The sequence below is a fragment of the Vicugna pacos genome, chromosome 3, assembly GCF_048564905.1.
Source record: "Vicugna pacos chromosome 3, VicPac4, whole genome shotgun sequence".
NCBI classification, from domain to species: Eukaryota; Metazoa; Chordata; class Mammalia; order Artiodactyla; family Camelidae; genus Vicugna; species Vicugna pacos.
In genome coordinates, this window is record NC_132989.1 from 66211791 (window position 1) to 66238166 (window position 26376).

Below are 26376 nucleotides of genomic sequence, written 5' to 3' on the forward strand. Positions count from 1 at the left end.
CTCAACTGGATTATCTAACTATGAAACATTTCCTTATTCTTTCGAAAAAAAATCTATGGAGCATCTATTACATGCAGGGTGCTATGCCAGGAGCTGTGGCAGACACAACGAGGAATTAGAGGCAGCTACTTGGATATGAGATTGACATGTTTCCACCTGAAACCAATGGCTAAGGAGTTCAGTTATGATATCTTCTTGTAAAGAATCTCATCAATCCTAACATTAACCCTGTTACATTTTGAAATTTGACCTTTAAAAATCTGACTTAGGACAATGGGAGGCAAATCCAAATAAAGAAGAGCCTACGTTACTTCCAAAGGTTAATGAATGATGGTAGGGTTTATTATTCAGGAAGATGAATAAAAATTCAAAGCAGTTTAAATCAAACACACGTCTGTCCATGAGGTGCCATCATCTGGTGCCGAAGCTACCACCAAGTGGTTAGAAACTTTTGGAAGCTGCATTAATTCTTTCAATAAGTTCCTGCCTTGAGCAGTTAATGGCTAGGCCTGGAAGAACATGGTTCTGCTATTGAGCATACCTTAACACCTTGCCCTGTGATGGCAGATGACAAGAGGTCTGCATCACTGTAGACAAATGATTCATATCAGAACGGACAGCCAACCAACTAATTGTCAGGAGGAACTTAAGTCATACCGCTGACATCTGGGAGAGAGACACTTAGTACCACAGGGAGAAAAAACATGATGGAAGTAATTTTCTACTGTGTGAAAATGTATACCAGATGGATACACTTAATATGACCCAAAAAAATCCCGAAATAGTCTACATCCTGGAATTTCTCTTCCAGCTCTGAAATGATGAGATCTATATCCAGATTTGGATACTTTAGACCCGTGCTGTTCAAGCAGCCACTAGCTACATGGGGCCATTGAGCACTGGAAATGTGGCTAGTCTGAATTGAGATGTGCTGTATGTGTAAAATATGCATCATATTTCAAAAGTTTATTAAAAATAAACAATGTAAAAGGTCTCATCAGTATTTTAAAATATTAATCACATGTTGACATCAGAATATTTTTGATATTTTGGATTAAATAAAATGTTTAAAAATAAATCAACCTGTTTTGTTTTCATTTTTAAATGTGGCTACCAGGAAATTTTAAATTAAATTTATAGCTTGCATTATAATTCTATTGAATAACACTGTTTTAGATATAACTGTACTTAACTATACTTGGAGATAACCTGGAGCTGGCCCTTTTGTGTTTAGATAAAATGTCCACTAACACCACCTCTAGCAGTATTATTCTCATAAGCACATGTCGCTGTGCTCAGTGTCTGGGAGGCAAATACATAGTAACCTGCACCATTTTACCATTTTACCATTGCACTGAATTCAAAGGGCTTACCATGAAGAAGCCTACCATACAAGGCCACTTACAAACAGTTTTATAGCCCACTAACAACAAACCTTTTCATACTATGGCTTCAACTATGTGCTAGCATAAACAGCTCAATTAGCTGAAGTTTGAAGATAATCCCAACAAGATCCTATGGCCACTAAGAACAGATATTTGAAAGGAAAAAAATCTGTGAAAATGAATAGAATATATTTGTGAACCCCTAGAGTTGGAAGACTTAATAACAAGATCGGTGGCACTGAAAATACCCTTGTTACAGTCTGAATTATGCCCCCACCTACCCAAATTCATATGCTGAAGCCTTCATTCTTAGTGTGACTGTGTTTGAAGATAGGGCCTTTAAGGAGATAAAGTTACATGAGGTCATAAGGAGGGGCCCTAATTGGATGGGACTGGTGTCTTTATAAGAAGAGGAGGAGACATCAAACTAGACCTCTCTCTCCCCTCCATGACCCCCAGTTGAGCACAGAGGCCATGTGAAGATACAGCAAGAAGGTGGCCCTCTTCAAGCGAGGAACAGAGTTCTCACCAGCAAGTGAATTTACCAGCACCTTGATCATGAACGAGCTTCCAAAACTGATTAAAAAAATGTATTGTGGAAGCCTGCTGCTTACTACCACAAACTATCTTATTATGACAGTTCATGCAGACTAATCCAACACTTAAAAGGGATTCTGGAGAAAGAGTATACAACATCACTTTAGTGGGTCTTGAACTGCCTTCTTTTGTTGTTGGTGTGGCACCACATAATGGAGACCATGTCCTGATGCCTTGACAGTGACATAAAACTACTCAAGCAATCAGCAACACAGTCAAAGCCTCAAGAATGGTAAATCCCCCATCTCTGAGAGGATTTATTTTGAAATTTTCAAATTCTGTGAAGACTGTTGAGTTAGCTATACATTCCATGGGACCTTTCTAAAATTTTTCTGGCTGAGAAATGACCTCAGAAATTTCAAGAGAAGCAGAAAGTTTTAGCTGTAGATGTCATTCTAATGAATACCAAAGAGATTTTTATCTTGTTCTTTTATCTTGTATTCAAACTAGCCCTTAATTTAATACATCTTCACCTAAGTAGTTCTCATTAATAAGAATATGCTCTAAAATCAGGCCATTATCTATACTAAATTAATTCAGTGGAGCATTATTTTAATTCTAGACAGGTTGGAATCAAACTTTTCTGGCATTAAGAATCATGTGTGGACTTGTTAAAAATACAGATTCTAGGTTCTCATCCCCTGGGGATTTTGATCTATGGTGTCTGTGGGGCCAGCCCTTTGTATTTAAAATACACCCCGAGAGCTCCTGACCTCAGCAGTCCCTAGACCACACTTTGAGAAACACTATTTTAGGTTTCAAGCAGATTTGAAGAACAATTTATCTGAAATTTAAATGGAAACATAATTACTGTTGTTTGCATGCTTACTATGAGTATAATTATACTTTGAGATGCATGTCGGCCCTTCTTTTTTCACTCTGTTATATCCTCAACAATGGCAATTTTAATGAAAAGTTTATATGTGTTAACTTCATTTACTGTTTCACACACAAACTATGTGCTAAAAATCATGTCAACACTCCATCTGAAGGGGCATTTTTTAGAAGGTGTAAAGAACATTTGCATTCCACAATAACTTTTGATCTAAAATGAACAATGAAAGGAAAAGAGAGATGTATTCATTCATACGAGTATATATTAGTGATGACATTAGTGAAATGTATTCACTTAAGCAACAAATAATATGTGTGAGATGTGGGGCTAGCACAGTGGGAGAGACAAAGATGCGTTAGAGAGAGAGCTGTCCTCAAGAAGTTTACAATCTAGTAGGCAAGATAAGGCAAGGTCCCAGAAGAGATAAGATGTGTATACCCTAGGACACACAACTTGAACCCTGTATGAATTTAGGGGAGGGACTAGTCAGTATGATTGTAGCAAAGGCTGAATCAGGGAAATGGAAGAAGATGAATCAAGAGAGGTAGGCAAGGGCCAGATCACAAAGAGTCTTGTGCACTAAACTAAGGGGTTTAATATTTTGAGAGCTATGGGGTGCGTTGATAGATTTTAAGGCGAGGGGTGGCATGCATTCACTCTCTGTAATTAATAAACACTTGCTGTGCATCCAGACCAGAATCACCTGCAGAACTTTTAAACCATCTCTGAGCCCAGGCTCCACCCAGACCTACCCAATTAGAACCTGTAGGGCTGGTGAATGGTACTGTGTCATTTAGAATCTCTCCCACTGATTCTGAAGCATAACCACATTAGGCAACCACCACTGAAGAGTGTATTTAGATACATATGTATGAAAAACTCTTTGCCCTAAGGTGTCTTCGGAAGGGAGAACATTTGAGCAAAGGAACTGAGCTGGTTATAAAATTGCTTACATGGTGAGTGGGGCTGAAATCAACAGGAAGGAAGCAGTAACAGAAAAGCTGGACAGGTGAGGTGGGGGCGTCAACTGACTGGGTCATTTAATTCTTGAACAAGGAAAAGACATTCTGAAAAAATTATTTTAGGAAACTGTTTTGTCTGTAGTGTCCAGAATAGATTAGAAGAAGAAACTAGATGCAGAGACACCAAAAAGAGCTGAACACAGTAATCCAGGCATGGGATTATGGCAGATGGCTGAGGTGATGACTGGAGGGATGGAGAAAAGTGGGTAAAACTGAGTGACAGTGTTGGGAAACTGCCACATGGCTTGTAACATGTGTCACTAACGAGAAAGGAAGAAAAACACAAAGTGGGAGAAGGAAACAAGGCAGGAGAGAGAAAGTGGATGAGATAATGATGAAACTTGTGTTGTGAGAAGAGATAGTTGCATCCAGAAATGTGAACTGCTAGTTGTATAGAACCTAGAATATAAGGTATTTGAAATTGTACCAAAAGTAGCTCTTTTGTAGATGGAAAACTGAAGTGTAAAATGACAAATATTCTGAAATATCAAGTAAAAGTGGCAATTCCTTTTGTGACTCAGACTTGAGGTTTATTATTGGAATTATTTTTTAAAATACATCACAAACCTGCAGTCTTGTTACTATTTTATTTTTAAATTATTAGTTAAATTTTACTATTTATAGTATATTTTACTTTTTTTTTAATTAAAAAACTAAAACTATCTCTCTGTCCCCCAACCCTTGCTTTCTTGCGGTATCTCCTCTCGTACCCATGCTTTGGCTAGAAGTCAATTATGATAACAAGGGTGAAAAAGGACTAAGAAGCCTCTTGCCCGGGCCTCCTGCCAGGGACAGATGCGCTCACTCTCTGGTGCTTCCTGTGCACAAAGGACACTTAAGGCTTTAAACTGAAGGCTTGAAAGAAAACAAGGTCTCTTACCCATGTGCAGGCTGTGCACTGCTCAGCTCTGGGGTGCTGTTAACCTCTGTAGGTTTGTATATTTAATTTCTGGTAGATGGAAATCAAGTGTTTGAGCAGGGGGTGCCTTTTTCCAATTCTCACTAAGGCACTGTGTGGACTCGCAACGATGCCAAAGGAAATCCTCTTCCTTCAGTGTTTCTCAAACCATGGTCTTGGGAGTATCTACATTAGACTTCTTTGGGAACTGACTTAAAAATATAGATTTCTGGATCTCACTTCAGACTACTGAGGTGAGCCTTGGAATCTGCATTTTTAACAAACTCCCACATTCTATTTAAACACAACTTCTCAATTACTTAGCAGATGACCTCATTTCCCCCAACCAATCATAATAGCGTAAAGAAATATATATATATTTTAAACCATTTTACTCCAAAACAAAAGAGACAACACGCCAGTTCCTAACTGCCCTTCTGTTTCAGAATAAAAATGTGGGAATAAAAATACAGATGTAGATGGTGAGAAGTGAGATTACAACTTCCATGCCAGAGACACAGAAAGGTGCCTCAAAATAGTGTAGAAAGTACCATACTAGGCCATGTGTTTGATCTGCCCAACCCAATATGTCAGATTTATCCCTCTTCATGACCTCAAAAGTCTAGACCAGGAGTGTTTTTCGCACATCCCTAACTTGCCTGTTATGGATCATTGATCGATGTTTATAAACTCTGATCAGGCACACATATTTATGTTATCAGTCTGCACAACACACGAAATAACAGTTCTTGTTTATTATCTGATGTGTACATTTTCACCTACCCTTCTGTGTCCTGAAAGGAGCTTTGCTGAGCTCTAAGTGGCACTCTCAGCGGCCACACCATGGGGTTTGATGGACAAAGTGGTATTTGCGCTAGCCTTCCCATTGCTTCTTGATTTATAGGCTGCAGTCCAAGCCCTTTGCAGGATGAAGAGCCCTAATCTTTTCAGTCTGTTCTCACAATAAGAACTGCCATTGCCTTTTAGTCATTTTAGTTGTCCTTTTAAGGATCTTTGTTTTTTTTAAATCCATGTTGTCTTTTTTAAGTTTTCTGTGTATATACATATGTACCAGTTTTCTCACAAGCGTAAGATCATGCATGTGATGCTTCTAATATCATTTCTCATCAATATATCACATTCTTGACCTTCTGAATGACCATTTGTGACCAGAAAAACAATCCCAGATATTGAAATATCAGATATTGAAATTTGATAAAAATGGAAAATTACCCAGGAAGAAGAGCCAAGATGAATTGAATACAATTAGCCAGCTGTTTTCCCCTGAGCAACATCACCTTCCATCTTACCTGGACTCACTCTCGGCTGCTTGGCTTCCATCCAAGTCCACAGTTTGGCCAGGAACGTCTAAGTCAGGAAACTGCACTGCAGGGACCTGGTGGAAGGGAAGCATCTGACAAAGCATCATCTGGACAGTGATGATACTGCTTCATCCATATGCCTCAGATCCTGACCACAAACATCCATCCTGTGGCCTGTGGGTATTAATAAGTCCTGTTTTGGGGGCAGGGGACATGGAAATGGCCTACAGAACAGCACAGAAAGCCCAAATCCAGGTGTTTTTTACCCTTGCTTTCCAGGGAGATGCAGACTTAGGTGCACTTCATGTTGAGGGTCACTGTGTGTCTTGTGGTGACTGTACCAGCAGCAGTGGCAGCTGAAGTCCCTCATTAGCATGCCTGACCCTCCTCCCTCCCACTTTTGCTCACACAGTGTTTTCATCTAGGGTACAGGTTCTTCTGACTGGCTTCTCTTTGAATAAGCCCTCTGGTTCTTTATTTGATTTCCCCTGTCAGACCCACATCTAGAATGACTTGGTAGGCCTTCTTATGCAAATACCCACTTAGGACCTCACTGCCTGCCCAGGCTGCTGCTGCCCAAATCTCGAACAAATCCTCAAGTGGACAAACACACCACCTTCATCTACTTAGCAAGCCCCATTCCTTCTGGGTTTATTTGCTCCAGGGTATGACATTTGGATGCTGTCTCTGAACCAGGAGGCAGGCTCTCACCAGAAACCAAATCTGCAGGCACCTTGATCTTGGACTTCCCAGCCTCCAGAACTGTGAGAAATTGATGTCTTTTGTTTATAAGCCACCCAGGCTATATGGTATTGTTGTTAGAGCAGCCTGAACAGTCTAAGACAGATGCTCAAAGGAAAGAATAGAGAAAATTAATCTAATGTGGGAGGATGGGTAGAATTAGAAGCAAGGTGATCCCAACAGGATGTGAAGGCACTGAGGCAATGAGTTAAGATAGTGGCAGCGGGAACAGGTAGCCACTTTTAAAAGGAAGATCCTGGGGATGAGTCCCTATGCCATGTAAGAAGCACTTTTCAGGGTTAGACCCCAACCCTCTCACAGCCTGAATTTTCACTTAGCCATACACTCTGTGTTCTCATCACTTGTTCCTGATGTCTTCAGCATCAATCCCTCACCTCCTTGTCTTTTTACACCTATGCCCACTTTGGATTTGACCCCCTACTGTTTTTCTTGTTCTGATCTCTGACTCTCTCCATTGCTATAGTTCATACCTTGCCTCACACCCAGTGGAGCATCTTCTCCAGGACCACCTCAGGCTACTGCGACCACAATTCTCTCTGGGTTAGTACTGGTTTCAAAATCAGAACTCAGCTGCCTGACGGTTGGGATGAATGATAAGACATCAGAAAGAAGGATATGATCCTGGGCTTTAGGACCTGGGTTTGGTTGAATGGAGTTTCTCTGTTTAGAAGTAGAAAGGTGAGGAAAAGCCACTCGTCTGGAAGGTAAGGTAAGGTGATCACTGTTCACACACAGACTAGAGGGGACATCTGAGTAGAAATGTCTGCTGTGCAGTCTAGCATGTTGGATAGCAGCTAAGGAGAGAGGTCAGAAGCAGAGCCACAGCATACAGACACATAAGCCATGCACTACATAATTCCAGAAGGTGGCATTCACATAGACTAGGAGATACATGATGCACCTGAAGTTGTACAAAGCTGCAGTCTTGGGCAGGGCGGCAAATTAGCACATGGAGGAAATAGACGAAGTCAGGACATAATAAGACTAAGGGGAGAGAGCAAACCAGGAAGGGAGAACAGAGCTAGGATTGCACTTCAGAGAAAATGTAGGGGCAAAAGAGAAACTCTAGCTCTGTCATTTTAATATGTATAAGTGAGAAAATTGCTAGTGACCTTTCAGGATGTGTTTTGAATAAAAGTGAGAGAGGAAAAAAACATGATGATAATGAAAGAAAGGAAGTGTGATGGTTAAAAAAAAAGATGGTGAAAAGAGAGAAGAAGAATTGTGAGCATTAAAAGCAACAGGGTCAAGTAAGGATTGTTTCAAAAAAGATGAGACTTGTGATAGTGTTGCTTGAGGGGAAGGAGCCAATAAAGGGATGAGATTTTAGATGCTGGAGACTGAGGAAAATTGACAGAGTAGGATTCCAGAAAAAACAAGTTAGCCTTGAAAAGGGAGAGACACCCAAGATGACACAGTGGCTGAAATTTAGAGGCAAGAGGTAGGAAAGAAGGGAAAAATTCATGTCTAAGCTTCTTGCCTTTATGAATTAAAAGAGCAGTCACCTCCAAGTAGACACAGGCTCTGCTGAGAAATTTTTTTCATATTTTTCTTATATTATAGATATAAAATGTACTTACAATAGAAAGTTTGGAAAAATTGTGGAAAAGTAGAAAAAAAGTTACTTAACAAAGATAACCATTAGAGTGTAATTCCTTCCAGATATTTGGGTGTTTTTTTTTTCCCTTCCACATGTTAACATTAGCACTTTTGGTTATTATTTAGCTTTCACAAAGCTCACATTTAAAGTTTATTTAATATTCTACCAAGCGGATGTGCTATAATATACTTAACCATTTCCTGCATTTGAGCTGCTTCCAATTTTTTGCTATTTCATAAATAAAGCTGCGCTTAACATCTTTGCACGTAAAATGAATTCCATATTTAGCATCACTTTCAAAAGGTGGGACCCTGAAAGTATAACTGTTAATTCAATGACTTAGTATAATTGCAAACCTCTTTAAGGATTTTGACACTTCTTACACCATTTTACATTTTACCAGGAATGGATAAGAATATAATTTCCTAAATATTTGTCAGGATTAACCATTTATAAAAAAAAAAAACTTTGTTAATTTGACAGATGAAAAAGAAGTACCTTATTATATAAAATTTCTTCTACTACTAGTGAGACTAGATAATTTTTCACATATTTGTTAATTTTTTTCTTCCACTTTCTTAAGTGTTTATTTTTGTCCTTTGTACATTTATCTTTTGGGTTCATAATGTTGTATAATTTCAGGAGCTAGTTATATAATAAACCATTTTAAACCTCTTTACTGAATTTTAACTTTATTAGCTTTATAAAATTTATTAATTAAAATAGCTTTCCTTATTATTATAATACGTACTACATATTCTGAGGCTGATTCTTCAATCTCCCTTTAATCAAATAAACTCATCCGTTTGCTTCCACCCAGTTCCCTTTTGGCTTCAGTTGGTCAGAGTTGGTGTGTGGGGACTACAACAAAGAACTCTAATAACACCCAACAATAATCAATAAGGAGTGCAATAAAAAGAAGCTGATACGTGTTAGCAACCAGAACCATAAAATATCTAGGAATAAACTTATGAGCAAGCATGCTAGACCTCCAGGAAGAAAACGACAAATCTTTGCTGAAGATATAGGAAAAAACCTGAATAGAAGAGCACACACTTTTCCTGGTGAGAACTGTTATGAAGGTGTCAGTATTCCCCCAAATGGTTGTATAAATCCAAGGCCATGCCAAAGGGGATTGTTAGGAATATGATAGTTTGGTGGAAATGCATAAAAAATGATAAGTGAAAACAGCCAAAAACCTTTTGAAAATTATTACCTAAGGTAAGGTGGTGATTGATTCAGCACCTTGTTTGTGCTTAGGGCAGAAAAGACAAGAAGAGTGGAAGAGTCTGGAGATAGACCTGGGTAAATATGGGAAAAAATATGACAGAAGTGGCATTTCAGATCAGTGGGGGAAAGGAGTAAGTTGTTCAATAAATCATTTTGGGATAGTTGCCTCATGACTTCCAAGACACCACACCCTACTAACTTTACCCCCACCTTGCTGGCTGCTCCTTTTCTGCTCCATTTATTGGTTTCTACTTCTTCACCCAAGTGCACCAAAACTTGAACCATGGACCTTATTATTTTCTTTTTTAGATCTACCTTATCTAGGAATCTGGCTTTAAATACTGTCTCTCTACTGATGATTCCTTAATTATTCTCTCTAGCCCTTACCTAGCTTCTAAACCCTAGCATCACACATTAAACTGCCTACTTGATATAAGACTTAAAATTCCTAAGCCGCAATAGGTATTCCTTCTTCCACTGCCACCCTCCCACCACCACCAAACATATATAGCCTCCCTAATATTTCCTATTTTGGTAAATAACACCACTACCCACCCACCAAGGTGCTTAATCTAAAAACCAAAGTCGTCTCTGATTTCTGCTTCTCCTTTGACCTCCAGCATTCTCTCTACCAGCACAACTATGGGCTCTGCTTAGGAGAGAGTGAAAAAAGATGCTGAAGAACTTGAGCCCTGGAACCAAGCTACCTGGGTTCAAATTCTGGTTCTACCATTGACCAATTACATGACCTAGGGCAACCTACCTACACTTTTTCAAGTTGTCACATGTAAAACAAGGATAATGACATTATCTAACTCATAGGATAATGATGGGGATTAATGAATTGTTAAGAGATTAGAACAGTAGCGATGCCTATTATGTGTTCAATAAATGTCAGTTATTATTATTACCTTTGAAATATATCTCACATCTTCTAATTGTGTGTGTGTGTGTGTGTGTATAGTGTACCTCCCCAGTTCAAGCAGCTATAATCCCTTTTAACAGATCTTCCCACCCTATTGCCCCACTACAATTCGTTCTCCACACAGTAGTAAAGGGTCACTTTAAAAATATAAATTGGATCAGAGGCTCTCCTGTTTAATAACTTTCACTGCCTTCTTTAACGTGGCCTAAAACTCCCTGCATGAATTAGCCTGACCCAACTCTCTGCCTCATCAGGTAATATTCTTCATCTCACTCACTTCACTCCACCCACAGGGGTTTCATTCTGTTGCTTGAATACACTCAACTTGCTCTGGCCTCAAAATCTTTGCCTGGGCTAGTTGCCCTCTGACTAGAACATTCTTTTCTTGGCTCTTCCATTGACTGGATCCTCATCATTAAGATGGTAATTGTACCATCTTAGAGGAGCTTTCCCTGACCCTATCTAACAAAGTTCTGTTATTCTCCATCATATCATCCTGTTTTATTTCCTTCATAGAATGTCTAGCTATCTGAAATTACCTTGTTTACTTGCTTAATTTTTTTGTTGCATTTCTCCTCCATGTAAACTATATGAGAACGGAGACCTTGTTTTTTCCTTTTTTAGTTTTATTTACAATGCTTAGAATGGTGTATAGCACTTTGCATGTGTTTAATTATTTTATTGAATGAATTTTAATAAGTTGGTGAATAAAAGAATGAATTTAAAAATACAGGCCATTGGGTCTTCACCTTACAGCTTATATAAAGATAAATTCTCAATTGATTAACTCTCTAAACATAAAAAAAATGATCATATTAAAGAAAAACACAGGTAAATAGTTTTATGGTCTTGGAGTAGGAATGGTCTTTCTCAGCAAGAAAAAATACTATGAAGCCACAGAGGAAAAACTTGACCAGTTTGGCTGCATAAAAGCTAGAAAATTTTGCACAGCCAAAGACACAATGGGCAAAGTTAAGTGGACAAACAGACTAAGAGAAAGCATCTAAAATATAAAAGGCCTTATAAATGTAGATGCAAAAATTCTCAACAAAAAACTAACAAACCAAATCCAGAAATATATAAAATGGACTGTTCACCATAACCAAATGGAATTTACCCTAGTAAATCAAGGTTTGCTTAACATATGAAAATGATTCAATGTAACACAGCAACATATTAATAGAATAAAGGACAGAAACCATATGTTCAACTCAATAGACATAGAAAAGCATTTGGAAAATCCTACATAACATTTATGATTTAAAAAAAAAAAACCTATCAAGAAACTTGGAATAGAAGAAAATTTCCTAAACCTGACAAAAGGGTATCTACAGAGAATCCACAGCAAAATCATTCTTCATGGTGAAAGACTGAACACTTTTCCACCATGATCAGAAGCTGACAGGGACACCTGCTTTTACCTCTTTTACTCAACATATTACTGGAGGTTCTAACCAGTGAGGTCAGGCAAGCAAAAGAAATAAAAGGCATCCAGATTGAAAAGGAGGAAGTAAAAGTATCTCTATTGCAGACAGAATGTTCTTGTATACAGAGAATGCTAGGTAATCCACTGAAAGACTAATAAATGAAAGAAGTTCAGCAAAGTTGCAGGATACAAGTTCAATACACAAAAATCATTTTTTGGTCTATATATTGGCAATGAACTATCTGAAAATAAAATCGCCCTAGGCAACTACTAATCTACTTTCTGGTCTCTATGGATTTGCCTATTCTGGACATTTCATACAAATGGAATTATATTGTATGTGATTTTTTGCAAATGACTTCTCTGACTTGGCATGATGTTGTCAGGATTCTTCCATTTTGTAGCATGATTCAGTTCTTCATTCCTTTTTATTGCTGAATAATATTCCGTAGTACAGAAGTGTCACATTTTGTTTATCTAGTCATCAGTTGATAGATATTTGGGTTTCTCCCCCCACTTTTTTTGGCTATTAATAATAATGCTGTTATAAACATTCATGTACAAGTTTTTGTGTGGACATATGTTTTCGACTCTCTTGTGTTTATACCTAGAAGTGGAATTTCTTTGTCATATGGTAACTTTATATTTAACTGTTAAAACTGTACCTGTTTTCCAAAGTGGCTGCACCATTTTACGTTTCCACCAGCAGTATATGAGGGCTTCAATTTTTCTATATCCTCACAACACTTGTTATTATCTTTTTAAAAAATTATTAAAGCCTTCCAGTGAGTGTGAAGTGGTATCTCATTGTGGCTTTGATTACATTTCCTGATGGCTAATGATGTTGAACTCCTTTTCATGTGTTTATTGGTCATTTGAATGTCTTCTTTGGAGAAATATCTATTTCGATCCTTTCTCATTTTTAGATTATTTGTCTCTTTCTTAGTTGTTGTAAGTTCTTTATACATTCTTATCAGATATATGATTTGCTAACATTTTTCTTCTGTTCTGTGGATTGCCTTTTCACTTCCTTGATGGTGTCTTTTGAAGCACAAAACTTTTAAGTTTGATTAAGCCTATATGATCTATTTTTCCTTTGGTAGCTTGTGCTTTTGGTGTCATATTTAAGAAACCGTTACCTAATCCAAAGCCTCAAAGATTTGCTCCTGTGTTTTCTTCTAAGAGTTTTATAGTTTTTGCTCTTGCATTTAGGTATATAACCCATTTTGAGTTAATTTTTGGACATAATGTGAGGTAAGGATCACTTTTTTTTGCATGTGAATATCTAATTGTCTAAGCACCTTTTGTTGAAAAAACTTTTCTTTTCTCATTAAAGTGTATTGGAACTCTTAATGGAAAAACTCCACTTTAAAAATATGGTATTTTGTTCTCATGCAAAGTGGTAGGGTGACAATAGGTATTCTTTGAACTCTTGGCAATTTTTTCACATGTTATTGAACAGTTGTCCAAGGTGTCATCAATATCTGTAGATGGTTTTAAAAAAAATACTAATCCTATAATTTATCTAAGTGAAATGGGATTTTAAACAGGACTGTGTCTCAGTTTCAACCAGGGTTTAAGGCAATAGGTTCCTTTGTGCAAATTAGCAAAAAAGCAACCCCTCTGGGTAGGTGCTTTATAATCAAGTGCCCCTTCTGGCACCCTGTGTTTCTAGAGGAGCAAGGGCTAAAATTCAGCATTCATTCATCCTCTTAACTTGGTATTTTTGTGTAGGGTACAAACTACATAATCATTTGCAGTAGTATTAGATTCCATCTACAGCAACATTCCAAAGTGAGTTCTGAGGCCATCTAAACAGGTCTTCCAAAAGAGTTGATAGAAACAACCCAACTCTTATCCTAAAAAAAGACGTTACAGAGGTCAAGAAAGAGGATGTCTTTGAAGAGAGTTGTGCTGGTAGGCTAATGCTCTAAAAGCTAGGTAGGATGGGAAACACTTCTTCTTCACCTCAAATGTGAAGAGGACATTTTTAGGGACAACCCAGAAAGTATCCTGTGAATTCATTATATTATGGGGATTGCATGTCTGACACAAGCCTGAAAAAATATATACTGACTCAAGCTTCAAGCCACCTTTAGCCAGTTTGGAGGGGAATAACTATAGTATAGCTGACATCAGAAGAGTGTTTTGTGGACTGGACTAACCTGTGAATGAGCAAAACAGGCCAGAAGTTCTGCCCAGAAGGACCACCTAGAGGGTGAGGAGACCTTATCATAAAGATGTACAAGTTTTCTGCTAGACACTTAAGAGCTAATGGAGGCATCAGAAAAGACCACCATGAGGAGATACATTTTTTTCAAAGGACCTTCCAGGTGAGAGATACCCAATGATGTGGGAGTCTCAAAGAAAAAAAATAGATAGATAGATGATAGATAGATAGATATGCCCATGAGAGAAAAAGTTAGGCTTAAACAGTCACCAAGCCTGAAGAATGGCAACACATCAGGAGTGTACCAATCAAGTAAACCTCTGCCTGTTTCCTTACCTCTTGCTTTTTCCCTCACTTGCATCCCAACTCAGGTGAGGTCAGAAGTCACAGTTAGTGAGTATCAGGGAAGAGAAGGCAGAGTCAAAAGAGAAACCAACTTTTCCCTGTTTCCCACTGGAGGCCCAAAGTAGGAAAAGACACTTAACTTCAAATTAATGTTTTAAGCTTTAACTATTACATGGAACTAAGCATTAATTAGTACCATAAGTCTCTTTAGATTAAAAGTGTCCAAAAGCATGTAACTAAGCATGTATGTACAACTATCTATCTATCTATCTTAATTTTTAACATTTTTTATTGAGTTATAGTCATTTTACAATGTTGTGTCAAATTCCAGTGTAGAGCACAATTTTTCAGTTATACATGAACATATATATATTCATTGTCACATTTTTTTTCGCCGTGAGCTACCATAAGATCTTGTATATATTCCCCTGTGCTATACAGTATAATCTTGTTTATCTATTCTATGTTTTAAAATTGCAGTCTGTCCCTTCCCACCCCCACCCCCTTGGCAACCACAAGTTTGTATTCTATGTCTATGAGTCTGTTTCTGATCTGTATTTATGGTTGTTTTTTTTTAGATTCCACATATGAATGATCTCATATGGTATTTTTCTTTCTCTTTCTGGCTTACTTCACTTAGAATGGCATTCTACAGGAACATCCATGTTGCTGCAAGTGGCATTATGTTGTCAATTTTTATGGCTGAATAATATTCCATTGTATAAATATACCACCTCTTCTTTATCCAGTCATCTGTTGATGGACATTTGGGCTCTTTCCATGTCTTGGAATATTGTGAATAGTGCTGCTATGAACACTGGGGTGCAGGTGTCTTATTGAAGTAGGGTTCCTTCTGGGTATATGCCCAGGAGTGGGATTCCTGGGTCATACAGTAAGTCTATTCCTAGTCTTTTGAGGAATCTCCATACTGTTTTCCACAGTGGCTGCACCAAACTGCATTCCCACCAGCAGTGTAGGAGGGTTCCCTTTTCTCCACAGCCTCTCCAGCATTTGTCATTTGTGGACTTTTGAATGATGGCCATTCTGACTGGTGTGAGGTGATACCTCATTGTAGTTTTGATTTGCATTTCTTTGATAATTAGTGATATTGAGCATTTTTTTCATGTGCCTATTGATCATTAGTATTTCTTCCTTGGAGAATTGCTTGTTTAGGTCTTCTGCCCATTTTTGGATTGGGTTGTTTGTTTTTTTCTTATTGAGTCGTATGAGCTGCTTATACATTCTGGAGATCAAGCCTTTGTCGGTTTCATTTGCAAAAATTTTCTCCTATTCCGTAGGTTTTCTTTTTGTTTTACTTATGGTTTCCTTTGCTGTGCAGAAGCTTGTAAGTTTAATTAGGTCCCATTTGTTTATTCTTACTTTTATTTCTATTGCTTGGGTAGACTGTTCTAGGAGAACATTTTTGAGATGTATGTGAGATAATGTTTTGCTTATATTTTCTTCTAGGAGGTTTATTGTATCCTGTCTTAAGTTTAAGTCTTTGATCCATTTTGAGTTTATTTTTGTGTGTGGTATAAGGGAGTGTTCTAGCTTCATTGCTTTACATGCTGCTGTCCAGTTTTCCCATCACCATTTGCTGAAGAGACTGTCTTTATTCCATTGTATATTCTTGCCTCCTTTGTCGAAGATTAGTTGACCAAAAGTTTGTGGGTTCATTTGCAGGCTCTCTGTTCTGTTCCATTGGTCTATATGTCTGTTTTTGTACCAATACCATGCTTATCTATCTATCTACCTATCTATCCATCTATCTAATAGTCCCTTCCATAAGACAGAGGAAAAACTAGTTCCACAGAGTGGGTTTGAATAGGCAGTTGGTGAGGGGAAAGAGTAAAATTGCATTTATGTACATTCTAACAGTGCTACTTATTCAATGTATTCATTCCTGGACTATCAAAATCAATAAGCTACAATAGGAAAAGTAGCCATGTTTCCTTAAATCACAAAATGTCATTTCAAGAATCTCAGTAAAAATAACTTTGATTCAATTCAAACAATACTTGAACTAGTTCCCTAAAGAAATAACCGTACTGTAATCTGGGCATTGATAGCTGTAACACAATTTAAACATGACTTCATTTTTCTGTCTCAATACAATTCCACCCACTGCATCCTTTTGTGTGTTGTTTTGATGATCCTGTCAGTTGAGGTTCTTCGAGCTCAGTTTTAAGGAGTCAACAATGAATAAAATGAACTCAGCATTGGGATATGTTTTCAAGAATTCTCCACAGAGTTTGAAACCATCTGATACAATTCTATCATACTTGACTATAACATGAATAGAAACAAAAAAGCTAATCATGACATAGAAGCAACTTCATGTCAAATAATATCCACGAATGAGCCAATTTAGTAAACTCTGAATTTACTTAGCCTATTTGAACATCCATAAAGGGGACTTAGCAATAGCAGTCTTTCCATATGCCAGGTGAAACCCTCAGAGGGAATAGGCCTCCGTTTAATAATGAAAGAGAAGGGAAAGAGCTGATAATTATTCTGTCTAAACAGTGTTTTTGCGGCCTAACATTGATTGTGTCTTGAAATCCCCTTTGGGAATGGAGCAGGCAGCTTTTCCTTTGCTTTCACAAACCTCATGCAAATTATTTAAACATTTTTGCAATTATTTTCCTGAAACTGAGTTTTGGCACAATGCCTAGAAACACTGAAAAGTGACATCACACTGCACCCAGAGATGCAAGTTCCAAAATATTCTCTGGGGATCCTTACAACTGTCTTGGAGGCCGATTTCCATATCACCATGTAAACATGGGAGTCTATTGGTACCTCTGCCTTTAGAGAGGCTCCAGATAAGGACACCACAAGTAAGCAAATGTTTAGACAATTTAATTCTAGTTATCCTGCTATAACTTGACTGTAGGTGAAGTTTCTTTTAATGTCCTTTCTAACTATCTGTGTGAAAAATATTTCTGTTGGCACTTTCTTAAATCCTTGATGACTCTATGACCACCCCTTTTTAATGTTAACTGTAGAAAGACGTCCACTACCCTTTCCTCTCTTCTAGACCTTATATCTGGTTATTCATAAGGATAATTTTATAATTAATGCAGATGACTGGCCTAAAAATGATGACCCTCTTTTGTACTATTACTTCATGCTGAGGACAAAGAGGATACAGGAAAATTACTCCTTGGCCCAGGAAGTTTATTAAAATGCTAAATGAAGGTCTGGCGGCAGCTCAAAGAACTTTAAATAACCTTGTGGTGGAAAACCTCCAAAACCTCTTTTTACCATCAGCTTAAACTAGGCTGGCTGTGACAAAGAGTAAGAAAATAAGTAGTTTCAAGAGTGCAAAAACACATCTATTTTTAAAAGGTAGGTTCGTCCAATGGTTGCAGGCAAATGTGACACAGGCTTCTGAGGCACAATGACGATAATTTATCGCACTGTGGTTTTGCGGGGTTCGCAGCCAGTCCTGGGCAGATTCCACATGTTGGGCATGGAGGAAGTTGTGCAGAAGGAAATGTAATTACATCATGGTCAGTGCAGTGTTCTCTTTTGTCAGCGCAAAACATGCTACAGACATATTGTGTGAATAACGTTCTCGTGGCTAAAAGTCCATGGAATGAAAACACAAAGTTACACGATGTAGGATGACAATTGCTACACCAATTAATTCCACTCTGGTACCTGGGGGCTGTAACTCCATATGTGGCTTTGGCTCTGTGTTGCTGTGCTGGATCTTTCAACATCCAACAAGTTATCTTTTAGATAAGAGTCTCCAGGGCAAAGTTGTTGAGCCCTAGTACCTGTAAATGATTACTGGGGCATCCAAATCTTGCATTAGAACTTTCAGGAGCCCCACAGGAATCAGAGCACCACATACAAACTGAACATAATGAGAAACCTTTTAACAGGGTTCTGGGGAGAACAAAAGAGGCAGATCCCCACAGCCTCAGAAGAGTCACCCACAATGGAAAGAAGGTAGGTTTTGTCAGAGCCTTCACGTGGTGTGCCTGACTTCCTGACACACAGATGGACAACCTCAGCTATTGTAGCCTGTCCCCCGTGGCCTTGTTCCCCACCCTTGGAGTTGTCCTCATGGGGGGTCCCCAGGCTCCATCTGCAGCTATTCTGCCAACCCCTTCCCTGCAGCGTAGCTTTCAAGGCCCAACCTCAGTCAGGAACGACTTAAGGAAATTGAGCCTGGAATTCAATGTCTGCTTTAGTTCTGATACTTGCGTTTGGAAGACCTGTTCCACACCATTCACTGGACTTATGACTGCTGCCCTGCTGTGTTACTTCTCCTCATCTTGGTAATTTACCTATTATGGGTCCCTCTAAAACTAGAGCTCACCTTGTTCCTATTTTTCAGCCCCCAGGCTGCTCCTGAACCTCAGGCCAAGGGCTGAAACTCTGAATCCCTGACAGCTTCTGGATTCTTCCTTCAACATCATACCTCAAGGCTGGTGACATCCTAGCTGAACTACAACCAGCTCAGATACAAACTTCCTTTGCTGTTGGGCTGGATTCCCTTCCAGCTCCTGCATCTGGGTCTGTGTCCCCACTGCCCGCCACAGTCTCGCAGGCAGAGGCAGCTCCTGCACCTCCCCTGCACCAGCCCGTCCTGCCTCCCACTCAGGTTAACTAGGTCATCTCAGACAATGCCCCCAAGTTATGAAGGCTGACTTCTTCTTGCTGAGCGCTAACTGAAGCTAGAAAAATAATTCAGATAGCTCTGTATTAAGATGTTCCTTGCTTTGTAACTGCCATGCTTTTCAAGCTTTATTTAGGACGGTTACTATCACATAGGCTATTTACTGATCAAATTAAGACTGTTATCACGGAGTCATTGAAAGTCTTAATTTTGAAAAATACTTCACATTTTAGGAAAATAGTCATGATTTAATGTTTGAGGGACAAGCAGGATACAGAGCTATATAAAGCAGTATGAGCTCATTGTGGCAGACATCATGTGGGATTTTGGCTGCTCAGCATCTAAACGCTTTTCCCAAGTTTGAGGAATTTCCCACCATGTGATTCTTCATGTGCAGTGAAGGCTTCCTACCTTTACAGAGGCAAGGAATTAAAAGCTTTTCTGTCACTGCTCCCTGACAGCTGGGGCAGGCACGTGGACTTGATCAAGCACCCATTTACCCAGACTTGAATTAGGAACCAGTGACCCACAGAAGCAAGGATAGTGGAAACTCCATCCCATCATTGAAGGCAGAACAGTTTCCAAGGCAACAGGCCGGACAGGGATGGCAGAATTAGCACTGGCGTCTGGGCCAGCAGTGCCAGCAGTGCCGAAAGTACCAGCTTCAGTGAAGGTCTTTAGTGTGGGAGCCTCACTAGAATAATTCCATGGCATTATCTGGCCTCTGGTTCTGGTTTTTCAAACATCCTTTGTCACCTCTACTCTCACTCTTTTCCAAGACTGGTTCTCCAGGCTTTCTTGTGAATTTCTCAGCTACCAAATATCTTTTCAATGAATGTCTTTCTTCTTAAAGGAGTAACAGCTCTTTCTGTTGCTCGCAGCTAAGAATTCTGACTAGTATATCAGTGTTATTTAAAAGAGAAAAGACTAGATGTACAGTATTAATAATAGTTATCTTTAGGTGTGTGGGATCACAGATCTTTTAAATTTTCTTCTTTTTCATTAGGTGCATTTTCTAAAAATTTTAATAAAATAATATTACTTTAGCAGGTCAGGTAAGAATAGAGAAGAAAAAAATTTTTTAATTTGAGATTTTTTTGGATCTCTACTGTCCTTAATTCTTGGTAAACAATTACTCAAGTGGAATCTGTTTTGTTTCTGTCAGAATAAGGTACCTGGTGACTTTAACCTTAGCCTGGGCAAGTCATAGGTGTCAAGACAGGAGGAAATGCCGATATGTTTCATAGAAAAAAAAACAAACAAACCCTGAGACAAGTTCTTACCTCTCAATCCTGATCTAAACATATTTTTTATTTGTTTTAGAACTTGATAGTCCTTTGGAGGGTGACCTGAGAAAAATTGGACTACATTTAGGGAACGTCAACACAATCTGAAGCAATAAGAAATTTCTTCTTAGCATTGATGTTTATAAATGTGATCAGCACAGGAATGCTGCTCTTATGATTCCTTGTTAGTTTCTCTTAAACAAATATCCCAACAGTTTTGTAAATACAATGAATAATAGTGTAACATACTAGGAAATTGAACCTATCAGTAATTCATGCAGTTGGCTGAGTGGTTACTGGCAATGGTGTGAGTAGCGCAGAGGAAAATGTATGAGTGTCCCTCCTTAGAACAAAATCCCAACTACCAAGAGAAAACAAAGACCACCATTGATAGGAAGCAGTGATAGTCTTGTTTCTTTCTTTAAGAGCACACAGAGGTTTTCAGGAGCCCAACCTCCCACTAGGAGACTGCCTGCTTTTGACCATGTCTGAGAGATCAAAGTTACATGGAATAAGAGTCTCCGGCCCCTCTGTCAACACTACTGAGAAAGCAGTCAAGGGAATTCTGAATCTGAACCAGTTGTAGCCACCGGGTTGCTGCAACCCTCAGAGTGAGGGGACCCCATTGATCATGCCAACTGAAGCAGCAAAGCATAGTGAAATGGAAGAAGAATGGCATTTAGTTCAACAGACTTGGCGTTAGAGCCCAGGCCAAACATCCATCAGCTGATTGCATGAGTTACTTGACCTCTCTGAGCCTCAGTTTCACCACAGAATGCAGATAAAAGAAACACCACATGATGTTAAAGGAAATAACACATTTAACCTGTCAGCACAGTTTCTGGCTTATAATGGGTACTCAGTAAATGGAAGTTCCTTCCATCCATGACCCCCACCCTACTTATTTTTCTGGGAAATTCTTCATCGTTTAGAAAGACTGGCTGACTTCAAATGCAATTTTTGCAAAGTTATTTTCTTCAGATCTCTCAAATCTGGTAAAACAGTGGAGTTACCTTCTAATTATTTTTTGGAAAGAGATGCCTTGCATGAATGATGGAACATTATTGATAAAGGGAAACATTCTTAATTAGCTGAGTGAATGATCTATGTCAATATTGCATGTGACAAATAGATCATCATTTAACATACAGGAATCAGCATTAAAATTCAGGAAAAAGGTATTAGTGCCCATGAGGTTGAATAGTGCAACAAAACATGGATTGACATTTGCTTGGCAAGCATGCCCAGCTTCAATAGATAAACAACACTTTCTTCTGCTTACTGTATAAGAGAAATACTCCATATTGAGCAAAATACCTTCATAAACTGTTTAGGTGTGGCTAATTAGCTTGGACGTTAAGATATAGCTTCCCATATCCTTTCAAACTGCATTTTTCTTTCTAATGTGTAAATGGGACTTCAGTCCCTGAGAAGGTGACACAAGAATAGAAGTGCAGAAAAGAAGGAAAATCAAACTGGAGAAGAAGCTCTGTCAAAAAAAAAAAAAATCAATAATTTTGCTACTGAGAAATTGCTGCCATCCTTAGCCAGGAAGGGGCAGAAAGGTCAGACCAAGCTAACTTGTGTGATAAATGAGTTTATAAAGTAGCCTGTATCAGGACACTAATTTAATTGGCTACTTTAAGTGTGATAATATACTACACTTCCTATAGATTTTTTTCGCCTTTATTAAAATCTTGAAATTAAGCTGAGCATAAAGCACACCATATCCACCTTAATTGGACCAGCAGCACCAGTTGCTGCCGGGGCATGAAAGCACTCATTATTGTTATTATTACTAAAACCTATCTCAAAATATTTTAAAAATGAGATATTTTTTCTTCATGACAGTTTAGACACTTCCAAGTCATACAAAGACAAAGGAAATATATTTTTGTGCTATCATACCCCCCACCCCTGCAACCAGGGACATTTAGAGCCTCACTAAGTACTCACTGCTGTTGCTCCCAAATTACAAATTAAATAAAGATTGAAATTAAGGACATCTGATTGTATAAATTTATAAATACCTAGATATGCATTCTCAAGTTTAGAACTCAATATTGTTCATCTCTACTACTTGTATGTTATCAGTATAGTTCTTATTCCATTGGCTGTCACTACATTAAGAGAAAGGTAAGATATTTGGAAGACTATGTCAACTTTAAACGTAATTTTACACAAGTTCCCTACCTCTTTTATAAGAATAACTGGTAGGTGGAACAGCAGTGGATTAGCAAAACAGTTAAGAATACTGTAGAACAATGTAATCCAGATACCATATGCGTTCTAGAATGTAAAGAGAAGGGATAAAGCCCTTTGCAAAGTTAAATCCTCTTGAAGTTCTCATGAAGAACTGTGTTGGCATACTCTGTAAATGATTCTGAGTTTAGAACCTGAAAAATCTAACTTCATATATGACGGAAATAGTGAGAAATGAGAGGAAAAGATCCAATGTAGTGTTAGGTCGTGTTTTCTGGCGATAATTGATAGAGTTGGTAATAGACGTTATACAAAACAACCATCAAAAAAATAAAAAGGTCAACTAAGATTAGGAAACTCTATATTAAGCCGAGTGAAACAGGTTTGGTGGTTGTTATTTTTGTTTTTTTTTTTTTCTCTCTAACTTCAGTAATCCTCCAAGCTTCTAATAAGCTAAGGTAAACTGAAATCTTCAAAAGGGTAACAATAGTAGATTTCTTTTTGTGCAAGAAAAAGCTGTGTGTCTGTATTAAAACAGGTAGCCTACTGAACACTTCCCTGAATTTTCCAAGTTTTCTATAGTGGACATGTATTAAATTTTTCATCAGGGAAAACCAAAAACTTTCTCCAACTTTCTTCTTACCAGCTCCCAAGACCACAACCATAGTTGAAGCCCCTATCTTCTTTTTCTGGGATAAATGCAATAACCCCAATAAGTGGTCACTGCCACCAGTCTTGCCAACCTTCAGTCCATCTGGGTCTTTCACAGAGCAGCCAGCTAGAGGACTCTTCCTGAAGCATCAATTGGATTATATATTTCTGCTGCTTAAAACCCTCCAATGGCCTTTCCTTGAACCAGAATAAAATCCAAACTCCTGCCCCTGGTCCTTAAAGCCCTACTTGACCTAGCACCTGTCCTTCTGTTCCCACAGGCTACCTGCCTTCCTGGCTCCTGTGCTCTGGTCATGATGGCTTCTCACAGTCTCCACACAAACCAAGCTCATTTCATTCTTGAGACCTTTGCTCTTACCGTGATTTCTGCTAAGAATACACATGTCTGGGATCCTCACTTGACTTCCTCATTTTCATCATTCAAGTCTCAGCTCACACCTTCTCAGAGAGCTTTTCCCTAACCACCGATTTAGCTAAAGTGGCCCCCCACCCATTTAATTCTCTTCATTAACACTTATTGCAGCCTGAAGTGATTATATTTCTTTCCCAGCACGCTTCTCATGTCTTTCCTTACTACAATATGATCTCCTTGAGAACAAGGACCCTTACTCAGCTACATGTCCACAGTGCTTAGTAGGAAGCATAGCACATGGTAGGCACATCTTTGAGAAGGGGTTAGGACATATATTGTACATCATATGACACAGTGCTGGATATCTAATCCTCTGTGTAGACTTGTCAGCCGTACGCCATCCTCACTTTACAGAAAGAGAGACCCAGATTGAGAGAGATTAAGCACCTTGTCCAACATCTCACAGTGAGCGCATGTATGTGAACCAATAATAACTGGGGAGAAGACACCAACTTCATAAATTTTACTTCATAATCCCCCAAAACCTTAGCAGTGTAAACTCCCCAACCCCTAATAACTACCACCACAACAAAGCCTGCAGTGTTATTGTTACTGCAAAATGTATTGATATTTCATTTATCGGGCACTTGACTATTCTACATAAGTGAATTTTTCAGAAAATGTAAGCTTACCTGTTACACATCAAAACTTCCTTTATTTACTTCACGTTTGGTAAGATGTTTTTAAAAGGTACTGTGCATTTCTCAAGCTTCTTGGAACAGTGTATTTAGCAGATTTTTTTTTCTGAATAACATGGTAATTTTTAGAAACATCAGTTACTGTTCTGAACAAAAAGAATTTTCTATTCATCATAACAGGGTTGGCTACATAATGTGTAGGACCCAGTGAAAAATAAAAATGCAGAGCCTCTTGTTCAAGACCTGAGAAGAATTTTAAGATGATGACAGCAGAACATTAAGCCAGGCCCTGGGCCGTGTATGACTGCACAGGTCGCACACCGAGAAACTGACACTGCCTCATACCGCATATAATGTCTTAGACATAATAGGAATTCATAAGCATTTATTGAATAATGAATAATATCTTTAAGCCCCAGTGCATAGGGCTCACGTCTCTAAATGAATTCAGATGTGACGAAAATAATAATAATAACAAAATTGATTGAGTTATGTGTTAAGCACTGTTTTAAGTGTTTTACACACATTATCCTATCTGATCCTTAGAAACCCCTCAGAGATTTATTTAGGATTTCATGGCTACATGTAACAAACTCAACCAAAATGGCTTAACCAAACATGGATTCTATTTTCATATATTTGATAAGGGTCTAGTATTCAGAATATACAAATATATAAAGAACTTTAGCAATTTTTATCAGAGTTCTCCAGAGAAACAGAATCAATAGGATAGATATGTATATTTTGTGAGCATGTTTGTATATATATATACACACACACATACATATATATTTATATATTACATATAAATATAGACTTGTATAGATACACTTATGTATACATATATTATGTATATTATCATGTATATATTTATACACAAACAGATACACACACATATGAAGAGATTTATTTTAAAGAATTGGCTTGCAATATTATAGGGGTCTGGCCTGCAAGCTGGAAACTCAGGCAGGATTTCTAGAGTTGAGGCAGAATTCTTTCTTCTTCAGGAAACCTCAGATTTTGCTCTTAAGACTAATGGAAGTGAGGTCCACCAACACTATCAAGGGTAATCTCTTTTACTTAAAGTCAACTATAAGTGGTAGTCACATCTACAAAATACCTTCATATCAACACATAGACTAGTATTTGACCAAACAATTGGATATCATAGCCTAACCAAGCTAACACATAAAATTCACCATCACACAACTCAAAAACAACAGACAACCTAATTTTAAAAGGGACAAATTACTTGACTACACATTTCTCCAAATAAGGGATACAAACAGCCATTAAGAATATGAAAAGATCTCCATGTTGTTAGTCATCAAGGAATGCAAATCAAAACCACAATAAGATGGTTCACTTTATTTCACTTTACATCTACTAAGATGACCTTAATAATTTTTTAATAGAAAAATAGCAAGTCTTGGAGAGGATGTGGATAAACAGAAACTCTCATACATTGCTGGTGGGACTGTGACATGGTGTGAGAACAGCTTGGCAATTTCTCAATAAGTTGTACTTAAAATCACTGTATGACCCAGCAATTCTACTTCAAGCGATATACCTAAAAGAACTAAAAACAGGTGTTCAAAGAAAAACCTGTACACAAATGTTCATAGCAGCTCTATTCACAATAGCCAATAGGTGGAAACAACTCAAATGTCCATCAACAGACGAAGGCATAAACAAAAGGTGATATATCCATACAATGGAAGATTGTTCAGCTTTAAAAAATGATGTACTGATACATGATACAACATAGGTAAACCTTCAAGACATTGTGCTAAGTGAAATAAACCAGACACAAAAAGGTCACATATTATATGATTCCATTTATATGAAATATCCAGAATAGGCAAATCCATACAGACAAAAAGTAGATTAGTAGTTGCCTAGAGCTGATAGGATGAGGGTATGAGGAGTGACTGCTAGTGAGTCTGAGATTTTTTTCAGGGGTGATGAAAGTGCTCTGAAATTACCTAGCAGTGATGGTTGCACAACAGTATATAC

At 38.2% G+C, this 26376-nt stretch overlaps 1 long non-coding RNA gene across 1 annotated transcript in view; it reads left to right on the forward strand.

The window, feature by feature from the left end:
• The window catches only part of LOC140689641 (uncharacterized), a 38701-nt gene extending 16262 nt beyond the window's left edge, over window positions 1-22439 (forward strand). Inside the window, exons 2-3 of the long non-coding RNA XR_012064671.1 lie at window positions 18869-19047; window positions 20474-22439. This is a non-coding gene — a long non-coding RNA (uncharacterized lncRNA). The remainder of the gene's footprint in view (window positions 1-18868; window positions 19048-20473) is intronic.
• The last annotated feature ends 3937 nt before the right edge of the window (window positions 22440-26376 follow it).